Raw genomic sequence first — 17796 nt, forward strand, 5'->3', positions numbered from 1 at the left:
TCACTTAACCACTTCGAGCCTGATAATCCCTATCATCTCATCAGTAAAAGGAGTTAATAATACAAAACTGGAACATCATATTGGTGATGAATGTGACAATGTGGAAAAATATTTTCTGGTTCTCAAATATCAGGCTTCCCTGGCAGCTCAGACAGTGAAGACCCTGGCTGCAATGCAGGAGACCTGGATTCAATCTCTGGGTCCAGATCTCTTGGAGAAGGGAATGGCAACCCATGCCAGTATTCTTGCTTGGGGAATTCCATGGACAGAGGAGCCTGGCGGCTGTAGTCCGTGTGGCCACAAAAAGTCGGACATGACTGAATGACCAACACTTTCACTTTTTAGTGAAAGTTCTTTACCGTCTGAGCTGCCAGGGAAGCCTGATATTTGAGAACCTACAAAATATTTTTGCACATTGTCACATTCAGCACCAATATGATGTTCCTGTTTTGTATTATTAACTCCTCTTACTGATGAGGTGATAGGGATTATCAGGCTCGAAGTGGTTAACTGACCTTAACGACTAAAATACTTCTGAAATATCAGTTGCTTTTCTTGATAACCTTTCTGGTTGTAGGACACTATAGAGAAGTTTTAAGAAACATAAATTAAAAAGGATAGAAAACTCTAGTTTTTGATATGTTGAGATAACAGGGAAGAAAAACCCCAGCAAATGTTGTAATGTTTCTAAATAAAGACAAGAGAAGAAACTCAGCATGGCCCTAGAAAACCTTTCCAAAGGGTGTCACGAGACCCAGCCCACGCTCTCAGGTACGTGAAGTAATCTGTATACTGATGGTTATTTGTAGCAGTGTTGCATTACCTGTGAAATAATGTGGGTGGCAGGACGTGCTGTCTGTTTCCACAGGGTGTATATGTTGCTGTGTTTCATAGCTTCCAGTTCCACTGGTATTAATCTCCTTAGTTTACAGTGTGTATTTCAAAAGCAACGGGGATACCATTTTCCCTTTCTCTACATTACAGTGAAATTCCATGCTTTATTTACATATGATTTAAGTCTATGTTCCTTTCCAACTGGTTTCCTTCATGTTCTCTTCATATTTGTAACATCAGTCCCATCTGCTGAAAAATTGTATTTTCGTAAAACACTGTATCAAAGGTCAGTTATTTTACATCCACTCTTTTTTTTAAGAATGCTATTTTGACTAAAAATTATCACCCATATCATTATCATTTTTTTAATTTTTTTGCAGCATAAAGGAGTACATAACATAAAAGTTTAATCATAGAAACACACAAAAGAATTGTCAAATGAGAAGTAAATGAGAGCTGAAAGTGGTTTACTGGTGTTTTAGCTACTTGAAAACAGACATTTTCTACAATAGATTTGAATATAGGTTGTCTGTGACTGTGTCACTTCAATGTAATCTGCCAAGTTTAAGTATAATCTTACATTTTCTTTCTAAGAAAATTGCTCATGACCATGTGAAATTGAAAAGTGCGCACTAGAAATACGCTTTTGGATGTGATCAGCGGATCATGTGCAAAACCGTGGGTCCGAGGGCTTTACCAAGAGAGCATGTGTGGATGGAGGGGATAGGAGGTGTGAGACACGTCCAGCTGCTTCCTTAGTTGCACATAGTTAAAGTCCCTTCAGCTCACTGCTGTGGGACAGTGTCACAGTTAATGTATTCATTCTTCTGTTGACAGGCATTTTGATTCCTTCCAGTATGTTCAGAAATGATTCAGGTAAAGACATCCTTGCACATGTAAGCTGGTGCCCACAAATGCATACCATTATACGCACATGCATAGTCACACATGTACTAGTTTCTCCAGGAGGGAAATGCAGGGTCACAGGATATGATTGCAATAACCTCACGATACAAGTAGAGATTCTGTTTGTGGATCGGTTTCGGTTTCGAGATTCGGTTATGAAACCTAAAAGGAAAGTATGAAAACATGGGTATTGTAACTAAAGTGGGGGTGAATTTGGCAGCATCATCAACTCAGGGTCCTTTGTGGTCTACCTGAACCCCAGTCTGGATGGACATTTGCGTGTTTCACAGAAAACACAGGCAGTGGTTGGAGGTGCTCTCCCGGATTCCGTGTGTCTAATACACGGCCTGCTTGCTGTAGCATTATACCCTAAACATACATAATTACATACTGTTGTGTTATGCATGGGAGTCCTTGTGTGCCACCGCATGAAGTTCTCTTAGTTTCCGTTCCTTAGATTTTCCACACTCGCATAACCTGAGGGCGACGGTCTTCTTCTCCCTCTCTCAGCAGCACATCTCTGCACTGGCCAGAAACTGCAGCTTGGTTTTGAGGACAACTGTTGACAGTGGGCCTTCTCGCTGTCACTGCTTTTGGGTGAGCTGGTTCTGAGGGTCGCCACTGGTATTTGCCGTCGGAAGTCTCAGAAGGTCCTCCTTAGCCTAGGAAGATGTTAGATTCCATTTGTCATCTTTCAGTTGAAAATATTTTCTGTAGTCAACTATGTATGTTTGATAACTGGAATATTTAGAAGCATATTTTTATAATTTCAGAACATATGAAACTTTTCCAGGATTTTTTTAAGAAACTAGTTTAATTGCTGATAATTAAAAAATTGGATTGCTCCCTTTGTCTAAGTCGAAACAGTTGTTCAGTTGCTCAGTTGTGTTCAATTTGTGACCCCATGGGCTGCATCACGTCAGTTTTCCCTATCCTTCACCATCTCCTGGAGTGTGCTCAAATTCATGTCTGCTGAAGCGTGATACCATCCAACCATCTCATCCTCTGTTGTCCCCTTCTCCTCCTGCCTTCAGTCTTTCCCAGCATCATGGTCTTTTCCAGTGAGTCGGCTCTTTGCATCAGGTGGCCAATATATTGGAGCTTCAATATCAGTCCTGCCAGTGAATATTCAAGGTTGATTTCCTTTAGATTGACTGGTTTAATCTCCTTGCAGTCCAAGGGACTCTCAAGAGTCTTCTCCAACACCACAGTTCAAAAGCATCGATTCTTCAGTGCGCAGCCTTCTTTATGGTTCAACTCTCACATCTGTACATGATCACTGGGAAAACCATAGCTTTGACTAGATGGACCTTTGTGGGCAAAGTGATGTCTCTGCTTTTGAATATGCTGTCTAAGTTTGTCACAGCTTTTCTTTCAGGGAGCAAGCATCTTTTAATTTCATGTCTGGAGCCCAGAAAAATAAAGTTTGTCACTGTTTTGGTTGTTTCCCCATCTATTTGCCATGAAGTGATGCGGCCAGATGCCGTGATCTTCATTTTTTGAATGTTGAGTTTTAAGCCAGCTTTTTAACTCTCCTCTTTCACTTTCATCAAGAGGCTCTTTAGTTCCTCTTCACTTTCTGCCATAAGGGTGGTGTTATCTGCATATCTAAGGTTATTGATATTTCTCCTTGCAATCTTGATGCCAGCTTGTGCTTCATCCAGCCCAGCATTTCATATGATGTATTCTGCATATAAGTTAAATATGCAGGGTGACAATATACAGCCTTGACACATTCCTTTCCCAATTTTGAATCAGTCCATTGTTCCATGTCCAGTTCTAACTGTTGCTTCTTGACCTGCATACAGGTTTCTCAGGAGGGAGGTAAGGTGATCTAGTATTCCCACCTCTCTTAAGAATATTCCACAGTTTGTTGTGATCCACATAGCCAAAGGCTTTAGAGTAGTCAATGAAGCAGAAGTAGATGTAGTCTAAATAGGGATCTGGTTAAAAGAAAAATAGAATTATGGGAAAAGAATTGATTATATAAGCTCATAAAATATTATCCCAGAACTAGAAAGTTGTTTCAGTAGCATGAGGCTTGTTTGCCTTTATCTTTCCTTGATGTGGGGCCATGTTTATAGGTCAAATCTGTATCAACTGCATCCACAGTTTGTCCTTAGGAAAGTCAGTAACACTCCTGAAGTTAAGAGGAACCAGAAACATTATTTTATAATGATTGGAGATCACCCTAGGTTCAATTACTTTTATTTAAGCCAAATATTTACTGTGTTAAATGCTAGCAACATGATATGCTCTTTAACCCCCAACAATAATTTCTTTCAAAAGGCCAGTGTTTCATAAAAGTAAATGAATAGAGAAAAGAGATTTGAGACCTACTATGAATATATTCTCTTAATTATTTTTGGAGCCATTTTAGGACAAGATTAAACTGTTTGATGATTATCACTATATAACTACTATAACTATAAATCTGGAGAGGCATGCTTCCAAAAATAATTAATATTTTATTCTTTGGCTATTTCCTCCTTCCTATGTTGCTGGAGAAACATTAAAAGTATAACTGACTCTTTTATTTTTTTTTTGTATTAAACACTTAGAAATTATCTTTACTTTCCTAAGCAAATATGTTACTTTTCAATTATAATTTAAATATATAGCTTCTCAGGCTATCTTTCATCTTCTTATCTTTTTTTTTCCATTTTATTTTTTTATTTTACTTTACAATTCTGTATTGGTTTTGCCATACATTGACATGAATCCACCACGGGTGTACATGCATTCCCAAACATGAACCCCCCTCCCACCCCCCTCCCCACAACATCTCTCTGGGTCATCCCTGTGTACCAGCCCCAAGCGTGCCGTATCCTGCATCGGACATAGACTGGCAATTTGATTCTTACATGATATTATACATGTTTCAATGCCATCCTCCCAAATCATCTCACCCTCTCCCTCTCCCTCTGAGTCCAAAAGTCCGCTATACACATCTGTGTCTTTTTTGCTGTCCTGCATACAGGGTCATCATTGCCATCTTTTTAAATTCCATATATATGTGTTAGTATACTGTATTGGTGTTTTTCTTTCTGGCTTACTTCACTCTGTATAATCGGCTCCAGTTTCATCCATCTCATCAGAACTGATTCAAATGTATTCTTTTTAACAGCTGAGTAATACTCTATTGTGTATATGTACCACAGCTTTCTTATCCATTCATCTGCTGATGGACATCTAGGTTGTTTCCATGTCCTGGCTATTATAAACAGTGCTGCGATGAACATTGGGGTAATGTGTCTCTTTCAATTCTGGTTTCCTCCGTGTGTATGCCCAACAGTGGGATTGCTGGGTCATAAGGCATTTCTATTTGCAATTTTTTAAGGAATCTCCACACTGTTCTCCATAGTGGCTGTACTAGTTTGCATTCCCACCAACAGTGTAGGAGGGTTCCCTTCTCTCCACACCCTCTCCAGCATTTATTGCTTGCAGATTTTTGGATCGCAGCCATTCTGACTGGTGTGAAGTGGTACCTCATTGTGGTTTTGATTTGCATTTCTCTAATAATGAGTGATGTTGAGCATCTTTTCATGTGTTTGTTAGCCATCCGTATGTCTTCTTTGGAGAAATGTCTATTTAGTTCATTGGCCCATTTTTTGATTGGGTCTTTTATTTTTCTGGAATTGAGCTTCAGGAGTTGCTTGTATATTTTTGAGATTAGTTGTTTGTCAGTTGCTTCATTTGCTATTATTTTCTCCCATTCAGAAGGCTGTCTTTTCACTTTGCTTATATTTTCCTTTGTTGTGCAGAAGCTTTTAATTTTAATTAGGTCCCATTTGTTTATTTTTGCTTTTATTTCCAGAATTCTGGGAGGTGGATCATAGAGGATCCTGCTGTGGTTTATGTCGGAGAGTGTTTTGCCTATGTTCTCCTCTAGGAGTTTTATAGTTTCTGGTCTTACATTTAGATCTTTAATCCATTTTGAGTTTATCTTTGTGTGTGGTGTTAGAAAGTGATCTAGTTTCATTCTTTTACAAGTGGTTGACCAGTTTTCCCAGCACCACTTGTTAAAGAGATTGTCTTTTCTCCATTGTATATTCTTGCCTCCTTTTTCAAAGATAAGGTGTCTATATGTGTGTGGATTTATCTCTGGGCTTTCTATTTTGTTCCATTGATCTATATTTCTGTCTTTGTGCCAATACCATACTGTCTTGATGACTGTGGCTTTGTCGTAGAGCCTGAAGTCAGGCAAGTTGATTCCTCCAGTTCCATTCTGCTTTCTCAAGATTACTTTGGCTATTTGAGGTTTTTTGTTTTTCCATACAAATCTTGAAATTATCTGTTCTAGTTCTGTGAAAAATATCGCTGGTAGCTTGATAGGGATTGCATTGAATTTGTAAATTGCTTTGGGTAGTATACTCATTTTCACTATATTGCTTCTTCCAATCCATGAGCATGGTATATTTCTCCATCTATTAGTGTCCTATTTGATTTCTTTCATCAGCGTTTTATAGTTTTCTATATATAGGTCTTTAGTTTCTTTAGGTAGATATATCCCTAAGTATTTTATTCTTTTTGTTGCAATGGTGAATGGAATTGTTTCCTTAATTTCTTTTGCAAGGGATTTCTGTGTGTTGATTTTATATCCTGCAATTTTACTATATTCATTAATTAGCTCTAGTAATTTTCTGGTAGAGTCTTTAGGGTTTTCTATGTAGAGGATCATGTCATCTGCAAACAGTGAGAGTTTTACTTCTTCTTTTCCAATTTGGATTCCTTTTATTTCTTTTTCTGCTCTGATTGCTGTGGCTAAAACTTCCAGAACTATGTTGAATAGTAGTGGTGAAAATGGGCACCCTTGTCTTGTTCCTGACTTTAGGGGAAATGCTTTCCATTTTTCACCACTGAGGATAATGTTTGCTGTGGGTTTGTCATATATAGCTTTTATTATGTTGAGGTATCTTCCTTCTATTCCAGCTTTCTGGAGAGTTTTTATCATAAATGGATGTTGAATTTTGTCAAAGACCTTCTCTGCATCTATTGAGATAATCATATGGCTTTTATTTTTCAATTTATTAATGTGGTGATTACATTGATTGATTTGCAGATATTGAAGAATCCTTGCATCCCTGGGATAAAGCCCACTTGGTCATGGTGTATGATCTTTTTAATGTGTTGTTGGATTCTGATTGCTAGAATTTTGTTGAGGATTTTTGCATCTATTTTCATCAGTGATATTGGCCTGTAGTTTTCTTTTTTGTAGTATCTTTGTCATAACTGACTCTTTTAAAGAAAGAAAAAGTGTTCTTCTCACTGCAAGTTCTATAAGCAAAAACTAATAGCAAAATCAGAAATACAAGCCCACAGGTAAACTTAGTAATGATATGTAGCTAAGGTCAGGAAATTATTAAACCCAGGGCTAATATCAAGGAAGATACACAATTGTATGAGAAATAAAGCTTCTAATATCATTTCAGAGGAGCTAACTTGAATACATTCTGTTTCCAAAGAATAGTGTTTTCCTTGAGTCCCCAGTAAACTATGATTCCCAGGATGAGATACTGCTCCTTGTTTTAGAAAAATACACATTATTTTTAGGTTGAAAGTAATAAAAAATAAATGTTTCCTCTGTTACTCTCCATGTACTCTTCAAGCTGCTGTGAAAACTGGGGAAAAGGAGAAATCAATATGAGAATTTTAACTGATGGATTTTGTAAAACTTAAAGCTCATGTTTCTGAAAATTCAATTTGGTCCATAATTTTTCAGTTATATGATATCTGGTGGTGGTTTTCTTTCAAACACAAGGAAGGTAACTAAGTCCTGAGGAAAGATGGCCCTTCTTCATTTTCTCCCTCATCACCCCTGGCACTGATCCTTCCCTTAGGAAAAGGTGAGGCCGTGTAGCTGCGTACTCAGGAAATGCTGGAAAGAAGGAGCAGCCCTGGCATCTGGGTGGGGAGGTAGCATGGTATGCTGGTTTAAATATTAGTGAATTGATTAAATTACCTCGAGGACTGCTGTGCCTGCTCTAAAATTGAGACCTGAAAGTGGTAGGCCTCATGTGCAGCCATAATTAAGAGGCAGCTTGTGGCACCAGTAGCCTCATTTGCACCTGGGTACCACCTTTCCAGCTCCTTCCTTCATAGGATAAGTAAAGATGTACCTGTGTTGTAGACCTGACCTGCAGTCTGGATTCTCGCTTGTCATTTTCTGGAACACTACCATCACATAAATATCTCTTTATAAGCGCAGCTTTGGTCTGATTTGTCATGTGGTTAGGAGATACCAAATTTCACCGCTTTGCAGTCTGGCATCAGCACGTTCAGAAACACGTGCATGTGTTATGGGCTTCTATTCTCACAGTTCTCTTATTAAATTTCCTCCTGTGAACACTGTGATCGTCTTTGGCAGGAATCAATAAAAGGTCTCAAGAAGAAACTGGCTAGAAAAACCAAAATAAAGATCACAGCCCAAGTGCCCCTCTGGATTCAAGCCAGAGGTGGGGTCTGCTTGGGCACTGTTCTGCTTCTGACGGTGGCATCCTGCTGGGGCCTGAAAGGGGAACTGCCCTGCTGACTCGTCCTGTTATGATGCTGGACCGGGCCCTCCAGGTGCCAGAGTGACCCACTTTTTATGTGTCAGCTCAGATGTCAGTTTCTGTACGAAACCACATTCAGGCCATAGTACTTCTGATTAAAAAAAAGTCTGGAAAGCACTTTAGAGTTCTATCCAAGTAATAAAGTTATTGTGATATTTAAATAATGAGTCAAAACCACTTTTACAATGTGACATACTGCATGGAAATAAACAGCAGTGAGATTACAGCTCTTCATTAGGATTCCTGTTGAGTCGTCCCTCAGAATCTTGTGGTTTCTGAAGAGAATACTGTTTTTAACATACAATCAATTTGCTTATGTTTTGACAGACAGAATCAATAGCTACCAACTGTTTTTCAGAGCAAAAACCGACAAGCCAGTGACTCTCTGTATAGACCCTCTTGGTTCAAAATATTATTTTTAATCCCATGTTTTATGAATTCCCACTTTATATATTTTCCCCATAGTAACCAATATGAATTACAGAGAACAAAATCTAACTCTGCATTTGTCAGACACACACACAAAAGAAAGCCCCATGCTGTCTAGCCAGCCGAGAACACTGGGGTGAGTAGCCATTTCCTCCTCCAGAGGATCTTCCCTGCCCAGGGCTGGAACCTGTGTCTCCTGCGTTGCTGGCAGATGCTTCACTGTCTGAGCCAGCAGGGAGGCCCTAGCTGTGATGGCCTAGGATAAGTCTACAATTCCACAGCATGGTTTGGGCCCTTACAAACTTTGATTACATTTTCATATTTTAAGAATTCAGCTTAGGATTCTTATCGTGTTTGTATGGCTGAAAAATTACATTTGTAAGTAATTAAAATACTTCATTTTCTTAGTGCACCTAAAAGTTATCTAAGATTATTTAGGAAAATAGTCATATATATACTGAATCAGAAGTTATCAATAGTCACAGCTGTGAGTGGTGTGTAGACTTACACCCTGTGATTTGAACAGAATGAGAATTATAGGCCCACACCAGGCCCCTAGCTGACTAGGCCACCCTAGTCTACTTTCTAGTTTTTCAGATGGTGAAAAGATTTTGTCTAAAACTACAAGATTACCCTGCTAATTTTTTATGCTTTATTTCTGGATGGTTATGGTTAACATAAACTGGCTAAAAACATTTATTTCTAAGAAAATTTTGAAAAACTTTAAAAATGAAATAACATTTATTACAAATTGTACTAGCAAAAATGACCACTATTAAAAATTAATGATATACAAGACCATTTCCATTTTTTACCATCATAAATTTAGCTTCTTTTCAAAGTACCTAAATGTTAAACATGCCTGAGAAGACAAGCTGATTTTGGTTCAGTATTAAAATTAATTCATTCTGCTTTGCATTGACATTTTAATTTACATCCTCTGTATGTAACGAGATGGTTCCATAAATACTATCGTTCATTATAACAGCAGACTTACTTAATCTTCTGTTTCCCCACATATGTCAATAGTTAGTGTTTGACAAAATTAGCCTTAGCAAACATGACAGAGTCTTGATTCAGTTCTGGAATTTCTGCGTGAAACAACAAAGCCCTCAGAATGTTGCCAAGGTCATTAGTGGCATGATGAGCTTAAACCTGTACCGGAATAGGGCATTAGAACTAAACCAACTCATTCCCTGAAACCAATCAATTCACTCCCATCTCCCAGTGATTTGTATCTTGTCCGGAAGGTGGTTCAGTATTTACTCCACAGAATGTTTGGAGTCACGCTGTGTATGCCAGAGTCTGACACTGGTCCTGATGACCAGCTCTGTATCCAAGACCACGTTTGTAATCTTCATGTGATCTTGAAGCAGAAAGAAGGCTTTTCTGAGAATTCTTCCTTGCAAGGAAAAAGTTTTTTTTTTTTAATTTTTTTCTGTTAACATTTTACTCTGGATCTTATCCATATGACTTTATAAAACATAATGTATAATAAACCATATGAATCAATTCAAATTATCAAGCCTGCATATATCAAATTTAAATTTGAAATATCCTATACTAAATAAACTATTATAGTATTTATTATAGTAAATACTTTTTAAAAAATGCTTTTGGGCATAATCAACCTGTTGTTTTGACAATCTTTAATAAAACTAAAAATGTACTAAATGTATGAAATTAGCCTACAAAATTTTCATTATTTCCAGGTGGTCCATTATGAAGTGACATTTTTTTCCTCAGTAATAAAGACCTTTTGAGAAAGAAAAAAATATAAATTCCTGCATCCACAGTATAATTGTATTGTTCATTGAAAATGCTTTTCTGACAAATTGTGGTTATGTAATGTAAACACATAACTAACACTTTACTCTGAATAACTTTCTAATCATCAAGTACCACATGACACAGGCATTGTCCTTCTCTGTGAAACTTCAATAAATGGTGCTTTCAGTCTAAGATTTCAAATGTACAATTCCAAATGAAAAATAATGGCTTCTTTAAAAATGTTAGTTTTACTTTTCCGTGTAATTTCTACCCAGAATTTATGCCTGCACTCTTCACAATACAAAGCTTATGTTTTAAGTTACATGATGGGGGATAATCTGTAAATAAAAAGAAGATACTAGCATTAATAGTTAGCACAAAAGCATGTCTGTGTTCTCAAATGAGTTTTTAAAATTTTATCCATCCTTAATTAATACTATACAACAGTAAAAATCTGTTAGAAATACTATTGAATAAACACTTTGTCTATTCAAAGCATCAACCTTAAAATGGTTTTCCTTGCAAAGGAACCTTGTGTCATTTCTCTAGAATTCTTTAGGCCATGCCTACAAGTAGAAAGTAGACTTTTGGAAGACCTTAGAAGTGCCAGGGCTTTATGAAGTGATAATGATAATGATGTCACTAAGAGGGACAGGAAGTAAAACAGCTGCCACAGGCTGGTTTCTCAGCTCCCCAAGATCAGGAAGTCTGCATACTTGAATCTTTGTTTTCTTTTCTTTTTTCTTTTGCTTTTATTATGCGTCAGCCTATCCCTAAGGGCTGAAACATCAGGTTTCTAAGAGTGTTTCCATGGACTCTTTCTCAAATGAGAACTGAGTGTGGACTTCTTCTCTGCCAGCGAGCATTAGAACAGTTCTTTACTAGAAGCCATTTTCCTCATCTCTAAGATGGAGATCACTCTGCCAACATTTTAGAAATTATAGCAACAGCCAGACTAACATTGTAAAGTCAGTCCCCTCACATTTAGAGTCTGGAACTCCCCAGGCAACCCCGTGGGAGCTGCATGAACAACAATCTTGCATAACCAGCAGACCTGTTCAATAGGAAATGGCCCAGAACATGCATTTCCTCTGCTCTTAAAGGGAAAAGGTGGCTGTTCTCATCAGCTTCTAGGAGTTTCTGCAAAGATTGGATGGGAAGGACCCTTGGTGACCTCTGCAGGAGGAAGACTGAAGATTTCCAGGTTTACAACCCAAATTGTCATCCCTTCTGAACACTTGGAATGCATGCCCAATCCCTATGGAGATCTCTGGGGTTTTTCAATCTCGCTCAGAGTTATATCAGGTGTCCACCCTGGATGTAGCCGTGGGGGGTCTTATGGAAATAAGAAGTGTTTTGTCATGTTGGGTAGAAACAAGCAGCAATGGCTCTGTTGTTACAGAGTAGATGGCTGCAGAGTGGATCCTTGTGGTGTGTGAAGCATGTTCCTGGAGATACTGAATTTAGGCTCTCCCTGTCTCTGCAGCATGAAACCCTCCACTGCTTAGGAGACTGAGACTCTGTAGGAACCCTGAGAAATCCAGAGGAGATCCCCCAACAGATCCTTGAATCATCATCATCATCATCTTCATCAACCATCGTGATGATTATCATCCACATAATCATTATCCTCCCCATCATCCAGCCCTAGGATCCCTGCAGCAATAAAGACCAACTTCGCTCCCGTAACTCTTCAACTTTCCTTTCCCTTCTTCTTCCCTTGGAATAATTTCCATTTGCCCTGCCCCAGCCTTTGTTGTTGTTCAGTCACTCAGTCATGTCATACTCTTTGCGAGTCTGACCCATGAACTGCAGCACTCCAGGCTTCCTTGTCCTTCACTATCTTCTGGACTTTGCTCAAACTCATGTCCATGGAGTCAGTGATGCCATCCAACCATCTCATCCTCCAGTGCCCCCTTCTCCTCCTCTCTTCTATCTTTCCCAGCATCAGGGTCTGTTTTCCATTGAGTTTTGCATCAAATGTCCAAAGTATTGGAGCTTCAGTTTCAGCATCAGTCCCTCTGATGAATATTCAGGGTTGATTTCCTTTAGGACTGACTGGTTTGATCTCTTTGCAGTTCAAGGGACTCTCAAGTGTTTTCTCCAGCACCAGAGTGCAAAAGCATCAATTCTTTGGTGCTCAGCCTTCTTTATGGTCCAACTCTCATTTAACTACTGGAAAACCCATAGTTTTAACAAGATGGACCTTTGTAGGCAAAGTGATATCTCTGCTTTTGAATATGCTGTCTAGGTTTATCATAGCTTTTCTTTCAAGGAGCCAAGCGTCTTTGAATTTCTTGGCTGTGTCACTGTTTGCAGTGATTTTGGAGCCCAGGAAAATAAAGTCTCTCACTGTTTCCACTGTTTCCCCTTCTGTTTCCCATGAAGTGATGAGACTAGTTGCCATGATCTTGTTTTTTGAATGTTGAGTTTTAAGCCAGCTTTTTCACTCTCCTCCTTCACCCTCTTAGTTTCTCTTCTCTTCCTGCCATTAGAGTGGTGTTGTCTAAATTTCTGAGTCCACAGTCCATCCTGTTTTCTGCGGTTCCCACTCCTTCCTTACCAAATCCTGTTTTTGTTTGTGTTTGTTTATTATCTGCTTGGATGATCTTTGGATCATGATTTGTTGGCAATGAGCAGAACTATAGATATAATTCAGTCTTCATTATAGAGACCAGATTGGAGACACAAAGTCATGCAGTTAGTTGGTAATAGTCTCATATTTGGTTTCACAGTTTGGGCTTCTGAAAAAGTGCTTTGTTTTTCATTTTGAAAGAAATCTTCCATTGCCAGAGCCTCAAAACTACTAACTATATTCATCTCATTGTACAAATAAAAGCATGAACCTGAGAGAGGTTGGCATTCCCTCAGCATCACAAAGCCAGTGTGTGAGAGTCAGATGAGTCCCCAGATCTACTGACATGAAGCACAGCCCATAGGGCAAGGCCCGACCTGCTTCTCAGGGAAACCCTCCCAGGGCCAAGGGAGTATGTATCATGACTCTAAGAAGATAGCCCCATAGAGGCTGCTCTAGCCCAGAGAAAAGGCATCATGAAAAAGAAACTGATGTTGGCCTTACCTAGACTGATCTGCACCAACACTGAACACAGTACCAAATGGACAGCCTCAGATTTCTGTGGCTTTACACATCTGGCACGTATGCACACACTTTTGAAAGAATACTACAGAGTGGTAGCCTCTCATGGATAGTTGAACCTCCTCATGTTCACTTTGAAATTTCAGGAATTAGTTATGTCATCTTGGGCTTATTAATGCTAGAATGTAGACTAACTTGACCAAATTGTAACATACACCAAATAGTAAATATTAGCACTATGGTTTGGCCATTCAGTGTAATTACTGTCAGCTTCTAGGTTTGGGTAACTATTCAAATTAACAGAAACACTGAATTTTGTAGCTTTTGCTCAGAACTGGGAATGTTCTTTATGTTCATAGTTACTTTAGGGGATGAGGTTTACAATTCATATGTGAAGACCCTCTAATCAATTTGGCTACAGTACTTTGACCCTGAAATTTCATTAGTCTATTAAAGTACCTTGAAATAGCTCTTCTGTTTTTATTTCTCCTGAAAGTATGGTAATTTTTACCTTGCTAATTATTAATTATAGTTTTGTGCAATGGATCTATAATACACGCAGTGACATCATCTTTGCACATGTGAGCACAATACATGACTTACACTCTTTTCTCCTTACACCGAGAGATGGCATTCCATTTTTGGAGTTATTCCTGATGTCAAGTGAAGGAGGCTGCTGGGTCGTGTGAGTCAGGTGCACTGCTGCAAACCTGTCATCTCTGGTCTGGTGTCGCTCTCCTTTTACTTCCTCCACTGCTAGAGGCTGGATTCTGTGTAGTCTGCCAGAACTAGTCACCTTGTGGAATAGCACACAAATATATGTGCGTGTGGTTCAGACAGCAGGGACTCAGATGTGACCTGTGAGTGCCTATGTGCCTGGCCCTGCCAGCTGTCAGCCACGGGGAGGCAGGAGGCCCCCGGCCCTGGCCTTCCGACCAGGCTCCTCCCACTGCACACAGGCGCCCGCGGCTCCCTCGGCTTTGTCTGGCCTCTGAGAGCCCAGGGACATCAGGTGCACGTGCCAGTCCCTGTGTTGAGCAGTTGACTTCTGCACTTCCTGTTTTCTGGGGTGGCAGTAGACTGAAGAGGAAGCAGCCCAGTCTGAAACCAGGCATTATTTCCATCAAATTTTGCACCCAGAGCAAACTTCATGGCCTAACCGAGTTTAAGAGCCCCCAGCTTTAAGCTGACTCTTACAAGGCAGTCTGTGGTCAACATTTCTGTCCAAAGTCTCATTTCCTTCATATTTAGAAAATTCCAACAGAACAGTAAGAAACAGATATTTTAAAAATACAGCCCACCAAGGTGGTCAAAACACTGGATGAGCTAAGTCAAAGAAGAACACAGTATCTGAATGTGCAGTTAGCTATTGAAACAGGGCTCAGCCCTCCAGTATTAGACACTAACGGTGCTTAGTCATCTGCAGATTAAAGCCAGCCTGTGCTGATTCTGCAGACTGGTAAACAGGGCTGAACTCAGAGCAAACCAGTACACCAAAGCAGAGTTGTCCATTAAAAGAAAAGTCAGAGTACTGGAAAGTGTTGGAAAGAGTTAGGGAAAGTGGAGTGACTAGAAAGGCATACATTGCTGGTGAGAATATAGCCTGAGATGCTGGAACATTGTCAGGTAGTAAGTGTTGGGCTGAAGGTAGGCCATTCAGTTATGGTCTTGCTTATGCATTCAAGAGATGTGACTGCAGGCACCTACAGAGCCTGTACAGGAAGCTTCATAGCAGCTTTGTTCATAATAACACATGTAGGAAAAACCAACAAAATTCCCAACAAAAGGAGAATAAATGATTCAATTTTTATTTATCTCCACACCATATACCACAAATAAAGATTAAACTACTGATACACAAAATAATTCCAAAGCATTGTTTTGATCAAAATATCATACAGGGTGAATGAGGAGATGATACAATTTTTATGACCATCAAAAACAAGTAAAAGGAAGTTGAATGTCAGAGGTCACAATAATAGTTGATTCCCTTGAAGTGGGGAGATTGCAGACTAAGAGAATCATGTTTTTGTTGTTGTTGTTCAGTCACTTGTCTGACTCTTTGCGGCCCCTTGGACTGCAGCATGCCAGGCTTCCCTGTCCTTTGCTATCTCCTGGAGTTTGCTCAAACTCATGTCCATTGAATTGGTGAGGCCATCCAACCATCTTATCCTCTGTCACCCCCTTCTCCTCCTGCCTTCAATCTTTCCCAGCATCAAGGTTTTTTCCAGTGAGTCAGCTCATTGCATCAGGTGGCCAACATATTGGAGCTTCAGCTTCAGCATCAGTCCTTCCAATGGGCATTCAGGGTTGATTTCCTTTAGGATTGACTGGTTTGATCTCCTTGCTGTCCAAGGGACTCTTAAGAGTCTTCTCCAGCACTACAGTTCAAAAGCATCAATCCTTTGGTGTTCAGCCTTCTTTATAGTCCAACTCTCACATCCATACATGACTACTGGAAAAACCATAATTTTGACTATACTGACCTTTGTCGGCAAAGTAATGTCTCTGCTTTTTAATATGCTGTCTAGGTTTGTCATAGCTTTTCTTCCAAGGAGCAAGGGTCTTTTAATTTTGTGGCTGAAATCACCATCTGCAGTGATTTTGGAGCCCATGAAAATAAAGTCTCTCACTGTTTCCATTGTTCTCCCCATCTATTTTCCATGAAGTGATGGGACTGGATGCCATGATCTTCATATTTTGAATGTTGAGTTTTAAGCCAGCTTTTTCAGTCTTTTTCACCTTCAATAAGAGGCTCTTCCTCTTCACTTTCTGCCATAAGGGTGGCATCATCTGCATATCTGAGATTGTTGATATTTCTCCCAGCAATCTTGATTCCAGCTTGTGATTCATGGAACCTGGCATTTCGTTATGAAGTCCTCTGCATATAAGTTAAATAAGCAGGGTGACAGTATACAGCCTTGACTTACTTCTTTCTCAATTTTGAACCAGTCCATTGTTCCATGTCCAGTTCTAAGTATTCCTTCTTGACCTGCATACAGGTTTCTTAGCAGGCAGGTAAGGTGGTCTGTTTTTCCCAACTCATTAAGAATACTCCACAGTTTGTGTGATCCACACAGTCAAAGGTAATTGTGAGAGGAATATATAATGCTGGAATGTTCTAGATCTTGATCTATGCGATAACTTCACAGGTAAACACGTATGCAAAAACTCATCAAGCTGCACACCTAAAATAAGTGCGTCTTTTACATGTTGCTGTGTGTTGCTCCTCAGTTAAAACATTAAAAAGAACTAAGTCTCCTTCCTTTCATCTGGTGAGATTTTGAATGAGCTGCTCTCTTAACTCAAATTCTTTCTTTTTTATTTGTTTTTAAATTTATTTATTTATTAATTGAAGGGTACTTGCTTTACAGAATTGTGTTGGTTTCTGCCAAACATCAACTTGAATCAGCCATAGGTATACATATGTCCCCTCTCTCTTGAGCTCCCTCCCCGTTCCCTCCCCGACTGCCCCCCCTACCCAGTTGTTACGCCCAGGTTTGAGTTCCCTGAGTGATACAGCAAAATTTTACATTTGTTAACCCAAATACTTTTGTCTCTATATGATTGTCGGCTTTTTCTGTATTCCTCCAGTTACTTTTCCAATACCTGCATTAAAAACCTCCTTCCCTGAAAATAAGGTTTTGACCTCTGAATAGCTCATAGTGGACATTTGCCAGCTGTGGCTAGAATATGTTTCTCTTTAGTTCTGATTACTTGTTTGTGTAGAAGCACAGCCTCCATCCTGGGCTCAAAGCTCTGTCCCTATGTGATTGTCTGGAGCCCCTGTTGTTGAGGCTGAGTGCCTCCTGAGTATGTTCATCTGCTAAGATCCTCCTCTGTGAGCCTGAATCCTGGGTTCCATTGCTGTCACCCACCCAGCTGTTTAGACATCTGTTTACTAAGTCTGCTTGAGCATAAACACCCCAGGCATGGACTTCCCTGGCAGTCCAGAGGTTTAAGACTCTGAGCTTCTACTGCAAGGAGTGTTTAAGTTTGACCCCTGATCAAGGAGCTGATACCCCACATGCTGCACAGTGTGGCCAACCTCCCCCTCAAAAAGCCCCCAAACAAGCAAAATCCACCCAGGTCACTTGGTGTTAATAGCCAACTCCTATACATAGTTCTGAATCCTTCCTGTGTTTACTTAGAACATTTCTATTCATTTATGGGTAATTCCTTAATTTTTAATTCCATGTTTCTGCG

Source organism: Oryx dammah, unplaced genomic scaffold (genome assembly GCF_014754425.2).
Source record: "Oryx dammah isolate SB20612 unplaced genomic scaffold, SCBI_Odam_1.1 HiC_scaffold_7, whole genome shotgun sequence".
NCBI lineage: Eukaryota > Metazoa > Chordata > Mammalia > Artiodactyla > Bovidae > Oryx > Oryx dammah.